This window comes from Trichosurus vulpecula, chromosome 2 (genome assembly GCF_011100635.1).
Source record: "Trichosurus vulpecula isolate mTriVul1 chromosome 2, mTriVul1.pri, whole genome shotgun sequence".
NCBI classification, from domain to species: domain Eukaryota; kingdom Metazoa; phylum Chordata; class Mammalia; order Diprotodontia; family Phalangeridae; genus Trichosurus; species Trichosurus vulpecula.
This window is the reverse complement of record NC_050574.1, coordinates 276,311,188-276,326,137: the sequence shown is the minus strand read 5'-3', so window position 1 is coordinate 276,326,137 and position 14,950 is coordinate 276,311,188. Positions and strand designations below refer to the sequence as shown.

Genomic DNA, 14,950 nt, shown 5'->3' with positions numbered 1-14,950 from the left:
TAGATGAGGGAGGAAGGCTGCTCTGGAAACCTACTTTCATTGGGAATGGGTTTAAGAGAGGAAAACACAAATACATCTAGAAGAGTCTTCTAAATTTATAAAGAAATAAAACTCTAAGGGGATAGGGAGTGGGGAGAAGATAAAGGAGGGATCTTTAGAGGGGAGGGTGAGGAAATAGGTTAAAAGAGGGATATAGAAGGGTCTTTAGATTTAGGGGAATAGGAGGACAAGGTGGGATTGCCAGAGTGGGGGTAGGTTAAGTTATAGGAGAGTAAAGTAGCAGGTAGAAGTAGAGGAGTCAGGAGAGATAGGGAAAAAAAGATATGCACAAACATAAAAATAAAGATTAGGAGTATAATCTTTTAGGGAAAGTAGATGTTTAGATCTGTATGTATGTTTGTGCATATAGGTATACATGTATGTATATATCAATACCTTTATATGTAAATATATCCATGCTCAATTGTAGCCTTGGGGTGGAGGATAGGTGGGAGGAAGGGGGAAAAGAACAAAGTAAAAAGTATACATCAGAGAACAAAAGAAAACCTATAAGGAAGCAAAAAAAAAGATGGACAGCTTTCAATAAAACATAAAGTACTTAATATATATGCTTTCTTGAAATGAAAAGTTATTTCTATATATTCTGAATCCTCTCCTATGGTTTGCTATGCACATGACATTTTTTTCTTCTTATTCTATGTTTAAGTTTATAATGTTTCTTTTTCTTTTCTTATTATGTATTTAGCTTTTAGTATTTGTCTAAAATAAAAGGTTCTTTCCAGACCTGCTGTTTCAAGGTCTGAAGTCCTTTCCATCTCTAAATCTTTTTGATTCCCTTTCCATGCATCCAAATCCAGACTAGAGATGAGTCTGGGAAACCTGGGTCCTCCAGAGGTCCATGGTTGGGAAGTAAAGATGGCTGAGTCCTCCCTTGGGGAGGGGGAGGTCAAATGGGTTGATCAGAAGGATTACTGGCTGGGTTTCTTTGTAGAATGGGGGCTGTAGTTTCAGACCACCTGTTCCTACGGTAGGACTAGGGACAGGTGGGACTGGGAAATCCTCTGAGGATGTGTCAATTCTGCATTTCATTTAGGATCCAGGTCCTGTAAAGGCACAGGTTGGTATAAACACCAGGAAAACTGGGCAGAGCACAGTGTCCCATGACCAAAGACACCAGGCCCTCCATGGCCCCATTGCACACCAAGGGACCTCTGGAATCACCCTGACATGAGTCCTTCTCACCTTCCTCATCCCCAGCATAGACCATGCTGGGAGTGATAGCTCTTTGGTAAGCATTTTTGCATTTTCCCTCAGATGTAATACTGATGTTCACACACGGGAGGGTGCCGGGATACTCGGCAATAGGACTGGACATGGTACCCCAGCTGGACACTAGGAAGATTGTGCCAAGATTTACATAACTTTTTGCCAGCTGAATGGGGTGAACTTGGAGGATCAGCTTTACTGGCTTCTCCAGGAAGAGCAGCATGAGATCATTGTTGCTGACCCTGGAATTGTACCTGGGGTAGGGTACCCAGCACTCCACCCTAAGAGACTGCTGATAGGGCTCTACGAGATTGACATTGAGTTTTCTCAAGGCCACTCAAAGATTCCAGTGGGTACAGTGAACCTCAGGACACTCCCACAGTGGAAACTCTGATGAACAGTGTGGCCTGCCAGGGCTGGTAGTGGGGAATTCAAATATGTTTGACCACCAGTGATCTTTTCCTCATTCCTCTTAGCACTACCAGTGACCTACAGGCCAGGCGATGTTAAGTAGAGAAGGAACATATCTAAAGAGATGTCAAATTAGTGTGGGGGAGGTCTGAAGTGAAGCAGAGAGAAAGTGAGTAACAGCAACATTTATGCTCAGTGTAACAACATGTTACTAGCAGCTGCTGTGAAGGTGCAAGACCAATAACACCAGCACACAGGAGGGCTGCTAGCACAGGTTCTTTGATCTGCTTTTCCAAGGGAAGCAACTTTAAGGGATTTACAATCTCACAATAATTAAACATACATATATCATTCACTTATTTCAGGGGGAAAATTCAGCACCCTGAACTTCAGAGAAAACATAAACAGAAATTACAAGCAGAAATTATGTAAACAGAGCAAATAACACAAATCAGCTGACAGGGTTCTAACCGCCTATCCATAGAAATACACACATAGTTACCAGAGAGAGAAGCATCAACATCTGGGTTTTCAAAGCTGAGGGGCTTGATGGCTACTCATAGTCTTGTCTGGTCAAATCAGAGGAACACTCTTCAAGTGAGTGAGCCCCAAAGCAAAATGCCAGCCCCAGAGTATACATACCCTTCTTTTGGGTCAGCCCACAGAGGGTGTCACAACCATGTGTAAAGGCAATCAGTGAATGGGAAGATCTTTCCCGCCCATTTGAGTGGGCTTCGGGGTTGGGGCTCTCAGGGTCCTGGGGTGAGTGACTAGGACTGGAGCCAATGGTAGACGCCTGAGTTCTGGACTACGTGAAGACATGAAGCCTGTGGTGGGAGGAGCTTGCTGAACTGTTGGAGCAGAGCTAAGAGGCAGTTGGTGAGAGCAGTTAAGAGATGAAGGAGAGAGGAAGCAGTCAGCTAGCTGGAATACAGCTTAGAGATTGCGGTGGAAGCAGCGGTGACGGCGGCAGGAGCTACAAAAAAGCAGGACTGAACCTCGTGGAGACCCGAGAGTGCTGAGCAGGGGCTTGAGGCCAATGAGTGGTCTTCTTGCTGGAAGGCCCTAGCATTGGGGCGGGGGGAAGCACCAGTATGGCTTGGCTTGCTGCCATAATGTTTTTCTGTGGCCTCCTGGTCACTATTGTGAGATGGGCATACTGGTTTTGGAAGGTTCTTGCCAGGATGTCGAATTGGGGACACTGGTCCATGGTTCTGCTACTTTTGAGTTTCAATAAATACTTTAACTCCTAAGCCTTCTACTTAAAGAATTACTTATATCCTGTGATTTTGGACCATTCAGGCATATTCATGGTTATCTTTGAAGTCATGAATTCTGCCTTAATGATATGCCATGTGACTCAAACCCATGTGACCAAGGCTTTCCTGGTACCCAAGCAGGTCATCAAAGACTCTTGGTTCAATCAAAGACTCTTGATTCAAACAAAGGCAAGACTCAAAGGCACTTGATTGCCTTAGTGCTGAGAAGTACTCCAAAAGAAGAAAACAGCAAAAAGTCCTACTTTACTTGCTATTACACTCAGAAATCCAAATACAGAAATCAATGGAGTAAGAAGGACAAAGAGTAGCAGAGGGCGAGATGGTTCCCCTAACTGGAGGGAGGGCCATAGAGTCTGGGAGAATGAGGCAGGACAAGTAGAGAAGAGACCAAGAGCCAGATGTTTTCTGGGGAAGGTTTGTCTCACAGAGAAGAGCTGGTCCAGGAGAAGTTCTCTTCCTCTTGTCTCAAGTATCTTCTTTTTCAAATTCAGGAACATACCTTGGCAATATTTGAAATTGACAATGTTTGCTTTGGGCATTCTTCTACTAACCTTTCAATCCTCTACCTCCAGATGACATTGGATGGCCTCCTGCCATTCTGAGCCACAGTGTGGGGCATCTTTCCAATTCCTCTCACCGTCAATGTTGAATGACCTGATATTCTCAACTTCCTCTCCTGTCTCCCCTGACACAAGCCTCTCAACATCTAAACCCTTATTTTTTTCAGTGAAGCTGATGTCAACTAGGTATTAGGAAGAATTTAAATAAACAAATTCACACTAATATTAGGTATATGAATGTTTTTAAAGCCTGCTTATTAAGCTGAACAGTATAAGTGAAGAAGAAAAATTCAAGAAGTACGTAATATATTGGCTAAAGCTTCCTCTTAAGGATCGTCAAGGTCACAAGTTTGATATCTGGAAGGCTCAGTGAACATTCTATAGCTTTAAACTGAACCTCCCACTCCACTAAAGTGCTAAAAAGATCACTAGCAGAATCTCCAAATAAAGTGTTTCATCTCAGAAAGCAGACTATAACAGTACCTTTTTACTACCATATGTGAAAATGAGTGTTTCAGAAATGTTATATGCTTGTATCCTCAGAATGTTGCACAGTAGAGAGCTGTTCTTAAAGCTAGAAAGACTTGGGTTCAAGCGCTGCTACTTATACCAATGGATGTGTGATACTAGACAAGTTACTTAACATCTCAATGCTTTGGGTAGTTCTCTAAGACATTAAATTTCAGAGAAAGTGCTGATCTGCCCATCAGAAGTCCAGTCCCTACCTTTATCTTTTATTATATCCTCCAGAGAATCACAGAATTTCAGAGCTAGGAGGGACCTCAGCAACATGTCAACCTCACCTAAAAAAGTAATCTTGATTACAACAAACCTGCCAGTGGTCATGCAGTATTTACTTAGAGACTGAATTTAAAGGCTATATCTAACAGATAACTTTCAACGAAGGGGAACCTAATATGTTCTAAAGCAGTTCCCATCCATCTTTATATGGTCATAATTGTTTGGAAAACTTTTCTTAGTTCAAGCATGTATTTTCTTATTTGGAACTTTTACTGTTGCATCTACTTCCCCATGGGACCAAACAGACCACACATGATAATTTTTGAAATACTTAAGGGTAGCTATCAAGTCCTGCCTAGGTCATTTCTTTTCCAAGTTAAAGACCTCCAGTTCCTTCAACCAATCCTCCTATGATATGAACTTGAGGCTCTTCACTATTTTGCCCTCTATCAGGCCTTTCTTAGTTTATCGATTTCCTTCTTAAATTGTGATTAGCCAGATGTTATAGCCAGCTTGAACACAGTACTACAAATGTGGTCTGTCCAGAGAACAGTACAAGGGGTGCATCATTTTCTTTTTCCTAGGCTCTCACTGTGGCCATGAAAAAGCTTGTTGGAATGGTAAATCACTGTTGACTCATATTGAGGTTGAAGTCTATTAAAAACCCATCATCTTTTTTTCCCAAACTGTTGCCTAATGATATACCTTTCTCAAATTTTGCTGAAGGCATTTTTATCCCAGTGTAAAACTTTACATTTATCCCTATTAGATGTTATCTTGTTAGTTGTAGCCAAATAGTCTATGCTGTCAAGATCTTTTTTTGCGCCCTGATTCTGTCATCCCATGAGATACTAGCCTTCTTAGGTTTATATTATCTGATGATTTGATAAGGATATCCTTTATGCCTTTATCTAAGTCACTTAGTGGGTTATTTGAAGAAAAATCATGACTTTACAGACAGCAGAATGCAGTAGGTAAGGCATTGGATATGGAGTCAGGAAGAAGGGGTTTAAAATCCTCCCTTAAATACTTCTCTGTTTCTCAGTTTCATCAACTTTAAAATAAAGAGGTTGGACTAAATGTCCTCTCAGTTTCCCTCTAGTTAGAAATCTAAATTATGATCCTATGACTCTTATTTGTGAGGTGATATCACCATTTCTTTGTCACTAAGCTGAATGGGCAGCTAGGTGACATAGTGGACATGGACTGGACACGGACTCTGGAAAACCTGATTTTGACATATCCCTTAGATAAATATTGTCTCTTAACCTTAGTTTCCCCATCTGTAAGATTGGGATGGTAATAGCACCTATTTTACAAGACTGCTGTGAGGAACAATAGAAATATTATGTATAAAGAGATTTGAAAAAATTATAGCATTAGTTGTTATTATGAAAATTTAGGAGACATGTTTCTGTCCCTTGTAAGACTATGCAATACGATTCATAAAATGCTGCATTTACTATTGCATTAGAGTGTTTTTTTAAATTACCATTTACAAACAGTTTTAAAATAAGACAAAGCCTCCACATATGATACGGGATGAGTAATTACTTGACTGCGTAGACTCTGGTCATTGCTTCTGAATGAGATGTGGTACTGTCCTTAGGGCCTTGCATTTCATATGTGAGGGATTTATTTAGGATGAATTTTAAATACGGATGTTTAAGTCAGTTTAGCAGTAGTTTATGGAATCCCCTAGAATTCTATGGATTTCCCATTTTAAGGCTGTTTTTCTCTGTTGTATTTTGTTTTCCAACTGGTCAGAGATGTCATGTTTCATTGTGCCTTTGATTTTATGGTAAAGGTGAGGGAGATAAATTATCTAGTGGTTAGAGTCCTAGATTTGGATTAGCTCTTAGCCTCATATGCTTACTAACCAAGTAACCCTTGGAAAATCATTTAAACACTATCTGCCTCAGTTTCCTCCTCTGTAAAATGGGGATAATAATAGAACCCACCTCACAGGGACTGTTGAGAGCATCAAATTAATTAAATACGTAAAGTGCTTTGCAAACCTTAAAAAGTACTACATAAATGCAAGCTATCATGTATTATACAAGTTTGATCTAGCACTATTACTTTACAAGGTTATGAGCTTGAGTATTTATATCTGTTGCATTGCCATGTTGTTTTTTTGTCATTCATTTACAAAAAGGACCAATGACATCATGGGAGATGTCTTGATTCATGGGTGAATTGGATTTAAATGTGGCAGTGTTGCAAAAAGACATCAGCCTTACTCTTTCTTCCAGAGTCATTGAAGTCCAGTGGCAGGACAAAAGGATGTAGTGGATGACCTTGTCATTTTCAATGTGTGGCCAAGCTCTAAGAACTTCACAGTACATGCTTCAGCAACCTCCATTGCTGTTGGAACAAATTTTTCTCATCCACCCATTCCATGGGGGGAAGTCTTCATATGCTTGGGCAGACATCTCCCTAATTCATGGACATAATTGAAAGAATTTTAAAAGGATTGTCAAGTCCTCATACCAGAGGTACTAGCCTTCCTGGAATATTGAAAGTGGATCCAAAGAAGTTTGATTTTGGTGGCTCTCCATGGATTGATAGGATCACTTAGAAAAGAAAACTGATTTATTCTTACTGCATGATTACAATGCTGGATGTGCCTATGGAACAATGCACAAAATATACTTCATTGATTCCTGATTAAAGAGACAAACAAACAAAAGAAGACTTTAGTCTTTCTGTGACTGAAGTTCTCAGTAAAAACGTGAACTTGTTATTCAAAGCCATTATCACAGAGCCTTGCGATTAGTCTGAATCATCAAAAATCATGGGAATGGAAGACGACTAGGAGGATTCAGTATTGTATGTTATGAGTTAAAGCTACCCTGGAAAATTGGTTAGGCATCCAGGAGTTTTCAGTGTTGGATCTGTGCAGCAAATATTATCAGATTCCCCATAGTAGAAGAAGAAAAGGAGAAAGCAAACTTCATGCTCATGGTAACAATCTAGCAATGTCAGCTTTCATTCTAAGAATTTTTAGGGGTTCCTTACCTTTTCAATGATTTATGGTAAATATGGTCCACTGTATCTAGCCAGACCCAACCATACTTCACATTCTATGCTAGACATACTCTTGTCATCAGCTCTTTTGCTACATCCTCCTGGAGGAGCCAAGGGCTGGATCGCCCATCCTAGAGCCTGTATTACCTGGATCAGTGGATGTATCTGGGCCACTGGCTCCTTGTATTCTGGGAAGGTTAAGGGTGAGGGGAAGAAAGCTGTAAGTTCTTGGCAGATTATTCAGATATGTTGATCAATAGGGTCATAGAGTATAAGCCATTTCATTTCAACTTCATTAATGTTACACAGAGCAAACTTCACAAGGTAATCCCATAACAGCAAACATGTTTCATGGCCCACTACAGGTAGCCAGCCCAAATTAGTCTTCAAATTTTGCCCTGGTCATTTTATTGATATCTACCCTATTTACCATTGTACCTTCCATACCATGGGACCTTGCTAGCCCTACCCCCTCCAAAAAATACCCTGACCTTCCCCTCAGCCCCACCTGTCTTCAAGTTGTAATTATAACAAAAATATTATTGTCATTGCTACTGTAAATAAAATGGCACTATTCTCCATCCTGTGATATTCCTAAACAAAATACAACCTCCCAGGCCTTCACATGTTTATATGTGTTATCTCTCCTGCTATAATGCTAGCTCCTCAAGGCAAGGATTATTTTTTTTAGTATTTATATACTCCTTACTTAGCGTGGTGCCTGGCATATTATGTGTAATAAGTAAATAAATGCTTTTTCATTCATTCATCCATTCATTCAGGACGTTTAGAGATTTGAACTAGCTGGTATATCTAGATGACCTTGTCATGTTTGGGAAGATATTAAAAGCACATTGTAAATGACTAATGATGGCAGGGGAATGGCAGTAGGAAGCTTTCAATTGATAAGTGCCAGTTTTGCCGTTTCTACCAGGTGTGAGGTTCACATATTTTCTCATCAGACAATAAGTTCTGATTTGGAAGAGATAAAAATGCTTGTCATCCATACCTATAAAAAGAACACTTTCAAATAGAGAGCTAGCCTTGTATTTTTTAGATTCTATTTGAAATTTATGAAGAACTAAGTTATCATCACTAAACCTGTCAGTGATTTCACTCACAGTTATATAAAGGACCAAAAATAGAAAGATAAGAAAGATCAATCTAGCCTCACTACTTCAACACCATTTGAATATTGTTGGGATGATAAATGTGAACAAGCTTCTAAGGATTTGATTGAAACTTATGCAGGGGTGTTGACAGATATAGAACCAGGCAAACTCCTTGTACTGTGCACTGATATACATTGTATGTTGCAAGGCTTGAGAAAATACTATACTAAGAGTGATCATCAACAGAAGTCTAATCCAATTTCTAAGAGACAACTTACTGCAAATGACACTTGTGATTTAATACATATCTTGGAGTTTTTAGCTTTGTAGTGAGATACCACTGATAAGTTATAAGATTTATTTCTATGGTGCTCAATTTCAAGTATTAACTGACAAATATTTGCTGGCTTACGTTTGGCCTAAGCTAAGTTTGATGCTGCCTGTCATGAAATGGGTTGTGGCCCTCTCCAGTTCTGAGTTCAATGTATATGTTAGTATAGGAAAAACAAATGGGAATGCAGCTATTCTGTCCCATAAGTCACATGGGTTCAAGGTACAGTGGTACCTATAGGAGGAACAAAGATAGCCTGTGCCATAAAGGGAAATAGACTCTGGAAACATAAAAGTGCAATGGAGAGTTTGAGATGTCTCTAAGAGTAGGCAAACTACTATTTGTAAATTAGTTTTTTACTGAATGAATACTCTTTGCCTTGGTTGTGTTTGAATAACTAGTGACAAGAGCGATAGCACGATAAAGGGTTATGAAAACTAATAAAAACCAAGTAGAAAGAGAGTAACTCTTGGAGTTTCCCCAAGACAACTTTATTTTTAAAACAATATCAGAAACTGGATTTATTTGATGGAATACTTTTATCAGAATGTAACTGACCCCATATAGGACAACAAAGAACAGACACTTTGCACTGCAATCATGAAAGCACTGCACAATGCAATATGGATATTTGGGGAAAGAGAGAATACTTTGATAGAAAAAAATCATGGTCTAAATGTCAGCAGATGCTTAGAAAAATATGTGAGACTTGGCCTTAATGGGTTCAAAAGTAAATACTACCAACTTGGGTACATGTGTTTATTATTATGTCTTAAATTCAACTTTATTTTATTTTTAGTGCTAAATTCTCTTCCTCCACCTCTACTTTCTCCACCCACTGAGAAATCAAATAAAAAAGAACAAGAACACAAACATACAGATATGTATATGCGTATATACACATATGTGTGTTCTGGGCATATGTGTATATATATATGTATACATACATATATGTTTCTAGAAAGAGACAGCAAGAAAGAGAGGTTCAAAGTTGAGTCCACGAACTATGTTTTTATATGTTTTGGGACAAAAAAGAAAAGAATGTTAAAAATAAATAACAAAATTGAAATGCAAAAAATAATAATATAAAATAAGTTTTTTTTCAGTTTCATTGGCATATAGCTGTCCAAAGTATTTCCTAATAAGTAATTTTATTTCATTTTCATTTGTTGTGAATTCACTTTTTAAAAATATTTTCATACTGGTAATTTAGTTTTCTTTTTACTTAAAAAAACAAAATCTAGACAGCGTCGTTTATATATTGGTTGATTTAAGCAAAAGCTTCTAATTTAATTTATTAGTTGTATGATTTTTTTAAACTTTCATTTTTTAATTTCTATTGGTTGTCAGGATTTCTATTTTTCTGTTTAATTGAGGGTTTTTCATTACTAGGTTTTTTAAAAAAATATTTACATGCCTGTTTCGTTGATCTACTCTTTCTTTTATGGATGAAAATGTTTAATGATGTAAATTTTCCTATGTCTGCTGTTTTGCCTGTATCCCACAATTTTTGCACTTGTCCATTATATAATTATTTAATTATTGATTGGTTTTATGATTTTTTTACTCATTCATTCTTTAGGATTAGATTATTTCATTTCCAATTACTTTTAATCTCTTCTTCGATGTCCCTTTATTAAATGTAATTTTTATTTTGTCATGGTCCCAAAACATATTCAATATTTCTACTTTTCTACATTTGTCATGTTTTTATGCCCTAATAAATGGTCAATTTTGTGAAGGCACATACACAGCTGAGAAATACATATACATCTTTCTATTTTCATTCAATATTCTCTAAATGGCTATTATGTATAGTATTCCTAAAACCCTATTCATTTCTTCTTTCTTATCTATTTTATAGATAGATTTCCCTAGGTCTAAGAGGGGTAAATAGAAGTCCCCCACTATTACAGTTTTAATATCTATTCATTTCTGTAACTCATCTAGCCTTTCTTTTAAAACTTTAGGTCCTGTGCTATTTGGAGCATATATGTTCAGGATTGATATTTGTTGTCTATGGTACTTTTTAGGAAAAAAAACAAAAACAAAAACATGTTTCCCCTTTCATCTCTTTTACTCAGGCCTATTTTTTTGCTTTTTCTTTGTCTGAGATAATAATTATCCCCTGCTTTTAGAAAAATTCAATTGAACCATAATAGATCAGGCTCCATCTGTTTTAGTTCTTTTATTCCTATGAGACACCACATTTTTTCTATCTTTTCCATTCTTTTGACTTTGTTTTTATTATTATGAAGCCTTATGGAGTCATTTGCTTGTAGTTACATAATTCTAATTTTAAGAAGTTATTTTTCTTCAATAAGTTTTGAACCTCTTTTAATATTATTCGTTTTCAGTGAATGCCTACAGGACAGAGGGAGAAGGAAGAAGTATGTCCAGATCAAAAACAAGTGGCAGTCATGTTACTGAACAGAATGGACACTGGAGTTGAGACAGGTGCAGAGCAAAAGCTACATAGAAAAATCAAGATTGGATCTGTAGTACCTAGCCTAGCCAAGGAATTCCATGAGTGTTGATGATGTCCCCTTCCTGCAACAGCAAGAGAGAGAGAGAGCTTCAAAGCTGAGTCTCTGAACTATGTCTTTTATATGTCCTTGGATTTTATCTTCCTTTCAAAAGGAAGGTCTGGGGAAGGATTCATGGTCTAGGGAGAGATGCCTAAGAGATGCCCAAGCTGAGAACTTCCCTTTAATGCATTTTTATTCTATTTATTTTATTTAATTTATTTGTATTTTTATTATGACTCACAGTACCTGCCTAAGAGCCTGAAAAAGACCCAGGGGTCCTCTGGTGTTGTTTGGATCACATTTAATTTGGGAACCTTGAATCTTCTGTTCCCCCCCCACCCCATGCCTCAATATGAGAATGAGATCAGGACTTAGATGGCAGAAGATGGGAAACAAATTAAATCCACTTGTTTTTGCTAGTTCAGTTCCATTATTATATTTCTTGAGAAACTATTCTCAAGTGTTATTCCCACATGTTATCCTTTTCCCATCCTTTTACTTAAGCTTCTATTATATGTCCTCATGCTCAAACTTCTTATTACACAGTGTCAAATAAGCATGAAGTAGTTAACCAGGGTTATTAAATAACCAGGGTTATTAAATGGGTTAACTATTTTCATTCATAATGTTCTTCTCAATACCTAAGAATTCCTTTTGTGCATATATATGCATTTTATGTATATATGTACTACACACACATATGTATGTATATGTGTGTATGTGTGTGTATGTGTAACTGTGGGGTGATATACGGTGTATCCTGAAAGTCTTAGTTCAGTTTTAAGCTTTAATTGTATTCATGTTTCCATATATCTATATTTCATATTTCAATATACACAATACACACGGATAGATAGATATAGATAGATAGATAGAGAGATAGATATCATGTGATTTTTTTTCATACAAGGAATTCTTAAGTGAAGAAACTTTTACTCTCACTGTAGGTTCCTCAGGTCAGAGCCTTTTCTGTCCCTTATAATCTAAGAGTTTCCTAGAGCACTGAGATGTTAAGAGACTTGCCCAGAATTACACAGCCAGTAAGAGTCAGAGTGAGACTTGAGTTCATGGTTCTTGGGGCTTTGAGTACAGCTCTCTCTTCACTAAGTTGTATTGTTTCTGTTGTGTCCTCAGACAACAGACCTCAAATCCATCCCTAGGCCCATACTCAAGCCTCTCGAGTATGGCAAAACCTGACAGTCTGTGCTCCAATAGAAGAGCCCTTATCAGCTCCAGGTCACCTTCATAATACGTTGAGACATAACGGAAGGAGTTTAGTTGAATTATTTCAAGGCACTTCTTGAAAACTGCCCCAGTATATTGTTCATTGTTGTCTTGTGTCAAGCCTTTTACAATGCATGAAGGCTCATTATACTTTGGATGATTTCTCACCTCTCGAAAGTATTTTTCCACCCGCAAATTCTACAAAAATTGCATGTGGCACCATGCACTGTTCTGTCCCCAGGTCCTTGTGGTACACTTGAAACAGGGCTGGATTTGAAGTCAAAGAACCTGGACTGAAATCCTGTCTCTACCATTTTTTTTACCTATGTGGAACTGAGCAAGTTATTTCACTTTCTGGATCTGAGTTTCCTCATCTTTCTCCACCTCCTTCTCCTCACTGTCATCATCAAACTAACATTTACATAGTAAGTCCAATTTCCAAATTGCTTTATGATTATCTTATTTTATTCTCACTACAACCCTGGGAGGGAGGTGAGATTATTATACCCATTTTAAAGATGAGGAAAGCGGCAGTCAGAAGCAAAACTCTGTTGAGAAGTGGAAGGGAAAAGGGAAAAATAAAAGCATAAATGGGGGGAAATAGGATGGAGAAAAAGACATAGATTGTAATCATAACTGTAAATGTGAATACGATAAACTCTCCCAAAAAACGGAAGCAGATAGCAGAATGGATTATAAACCATAATCCTACAATGTGCTGTTTACAAGAAACACATTTGAAACAGGGGGATATACACAGGGTAAAGGTAAAAGGCTGGAGTACAGTATGTTGTGCTTCAGCTAAAGTAAAAAAAGCAGGGAGTCATAATCCTACAATGTGCTGTTTACAAGAAACACATTTGAAACAGGGGGATATACACAGGGTAAAGGTAAAAGGCTGGAGTACAGTATGTTGTGCTTCAGCTAAAGTAAAAAAAGCAGGGGTAGCAATCCTAATCTCAGACAAAGCAAAAGCAAAGACAGATCTAATTAAAAGAGATAAGGAAGGACACTAGATCCTGCTAAAAAGGCACCATAAACAATGAAGCAATATCATTATTTAACATATATGCACCAAGTGGTATAGTATGCACATTCTTAGAGGAGAGGTTAAGGGAGTTACAGGAAGAAATAGATAGCAAAATTATAATAATGGGAGACCTCAATCTCCCCCTCTCTGAACGTAATAAATCTAACCTAAAAATAAACAAGAAGGAAGATAAAGAGGTGAAAAGAGTATTAGAAAAGGCAGATATTTTAGACTTCTGGAGAAAACTGAGTGGGGATAAAAAGGAATATATTTTTCTCAGTGGTACATAGCACATACTCAAAAACTGACCATGTACTAGGGCATAAAAACCTCACAATCCAAGGCAGAAAGGCAGAAGGAGTGAAAGCATCCTTTTCAGATCATGATGCAATAAAAATTATTTGTAATACAGAACCATGGAAAAATAAGCTAAAGAGTAATCAGAAACTAAATAATCTGTAAAGAATGAGTGGGCCAAAGAATAAATCACAGAAACAATTAATAACTTAATTCAAGAGAATGACAAAAATGAGACAACATACCAAAACTTATGGGATGCAGCAAAAGCAGTTCTTAGGGGAAGTTTTATATCTCTGAAAGCTTACATAAATAAAATAGACAAAAAAGAGATCAATGAATTGGGTAAGCTCGAAAAAGGACAAATCAAAAATTCTCAATTAAATACCAAATTAGAAATACTGAAAATCAAAGGAGAGATTAATAAAACTGAAGTCAAGAAAAATATTAAATTAATAAATAAAACCAAGAGCTGGTTGTCTAAAATAACAAAATTGATAAAAATTTGGTCAATTTGATTCAAAAAAAGAATAGAAAGAAGAAAGAAAATCAAATTACCAGTATCAAAAATGAAAAGGGTGAATTCACCTCCAATGAAGAGGAAATTAAAACAATAATTCAGAATTATTTTGCCCAATTGTATGCCCATAAATTTGACAACTTTAGGGATACAGATGAATATTTACAAAAGTATAAATTGCCCAGATTAACAAAAAAGGAAGTAAAATATCTAAATACCCCATCTCAGAAAAAGAAATTTAGCAAGCCATCAATGAACTCCCTAGGATAAAAGCTCCATGGCCAGATTGTTTTACATGTGAATTCTATCAAACATTTAAAGACCAATTAATTCTTCTACATTTAAAGACTATTTGGGAAAAGAGGTGAAGAAGGAATCCTACCAAAGTCTTTTTAAAACAGAAAAATGGTACTAATACCCAAACCTGGAAGAGTCAAAACAGAGAAAAGAAAATTATAGGCCAATTTCCCTAATGAATGTTGATGCAAAATTTTTAAATAAAATATTAGCAAAAAGATTGCAGCAAATTATTATGAGAATAATATATTGTGACCAGGTAGGATTTATTCCAGGAATGCAAGGCTGGTTCAATATTAGGAAAACTATCAGCATAGTTGATC

General features: G+C 37.1%; 1 pseudogene; it reads right to left on the bottom strand.

Annotated features, from left to right (window-relative positions):
* Nucleotides 1–1,072: 1,072 nt before the first annotated feature.
* LOC118837012 lies at nt 1,073–1,833 on the bottom strand (annotated as a pseudogene).
* Between the last annotated feature and the right edge of the window lie 13,117 nt (nt 1,834–14,950).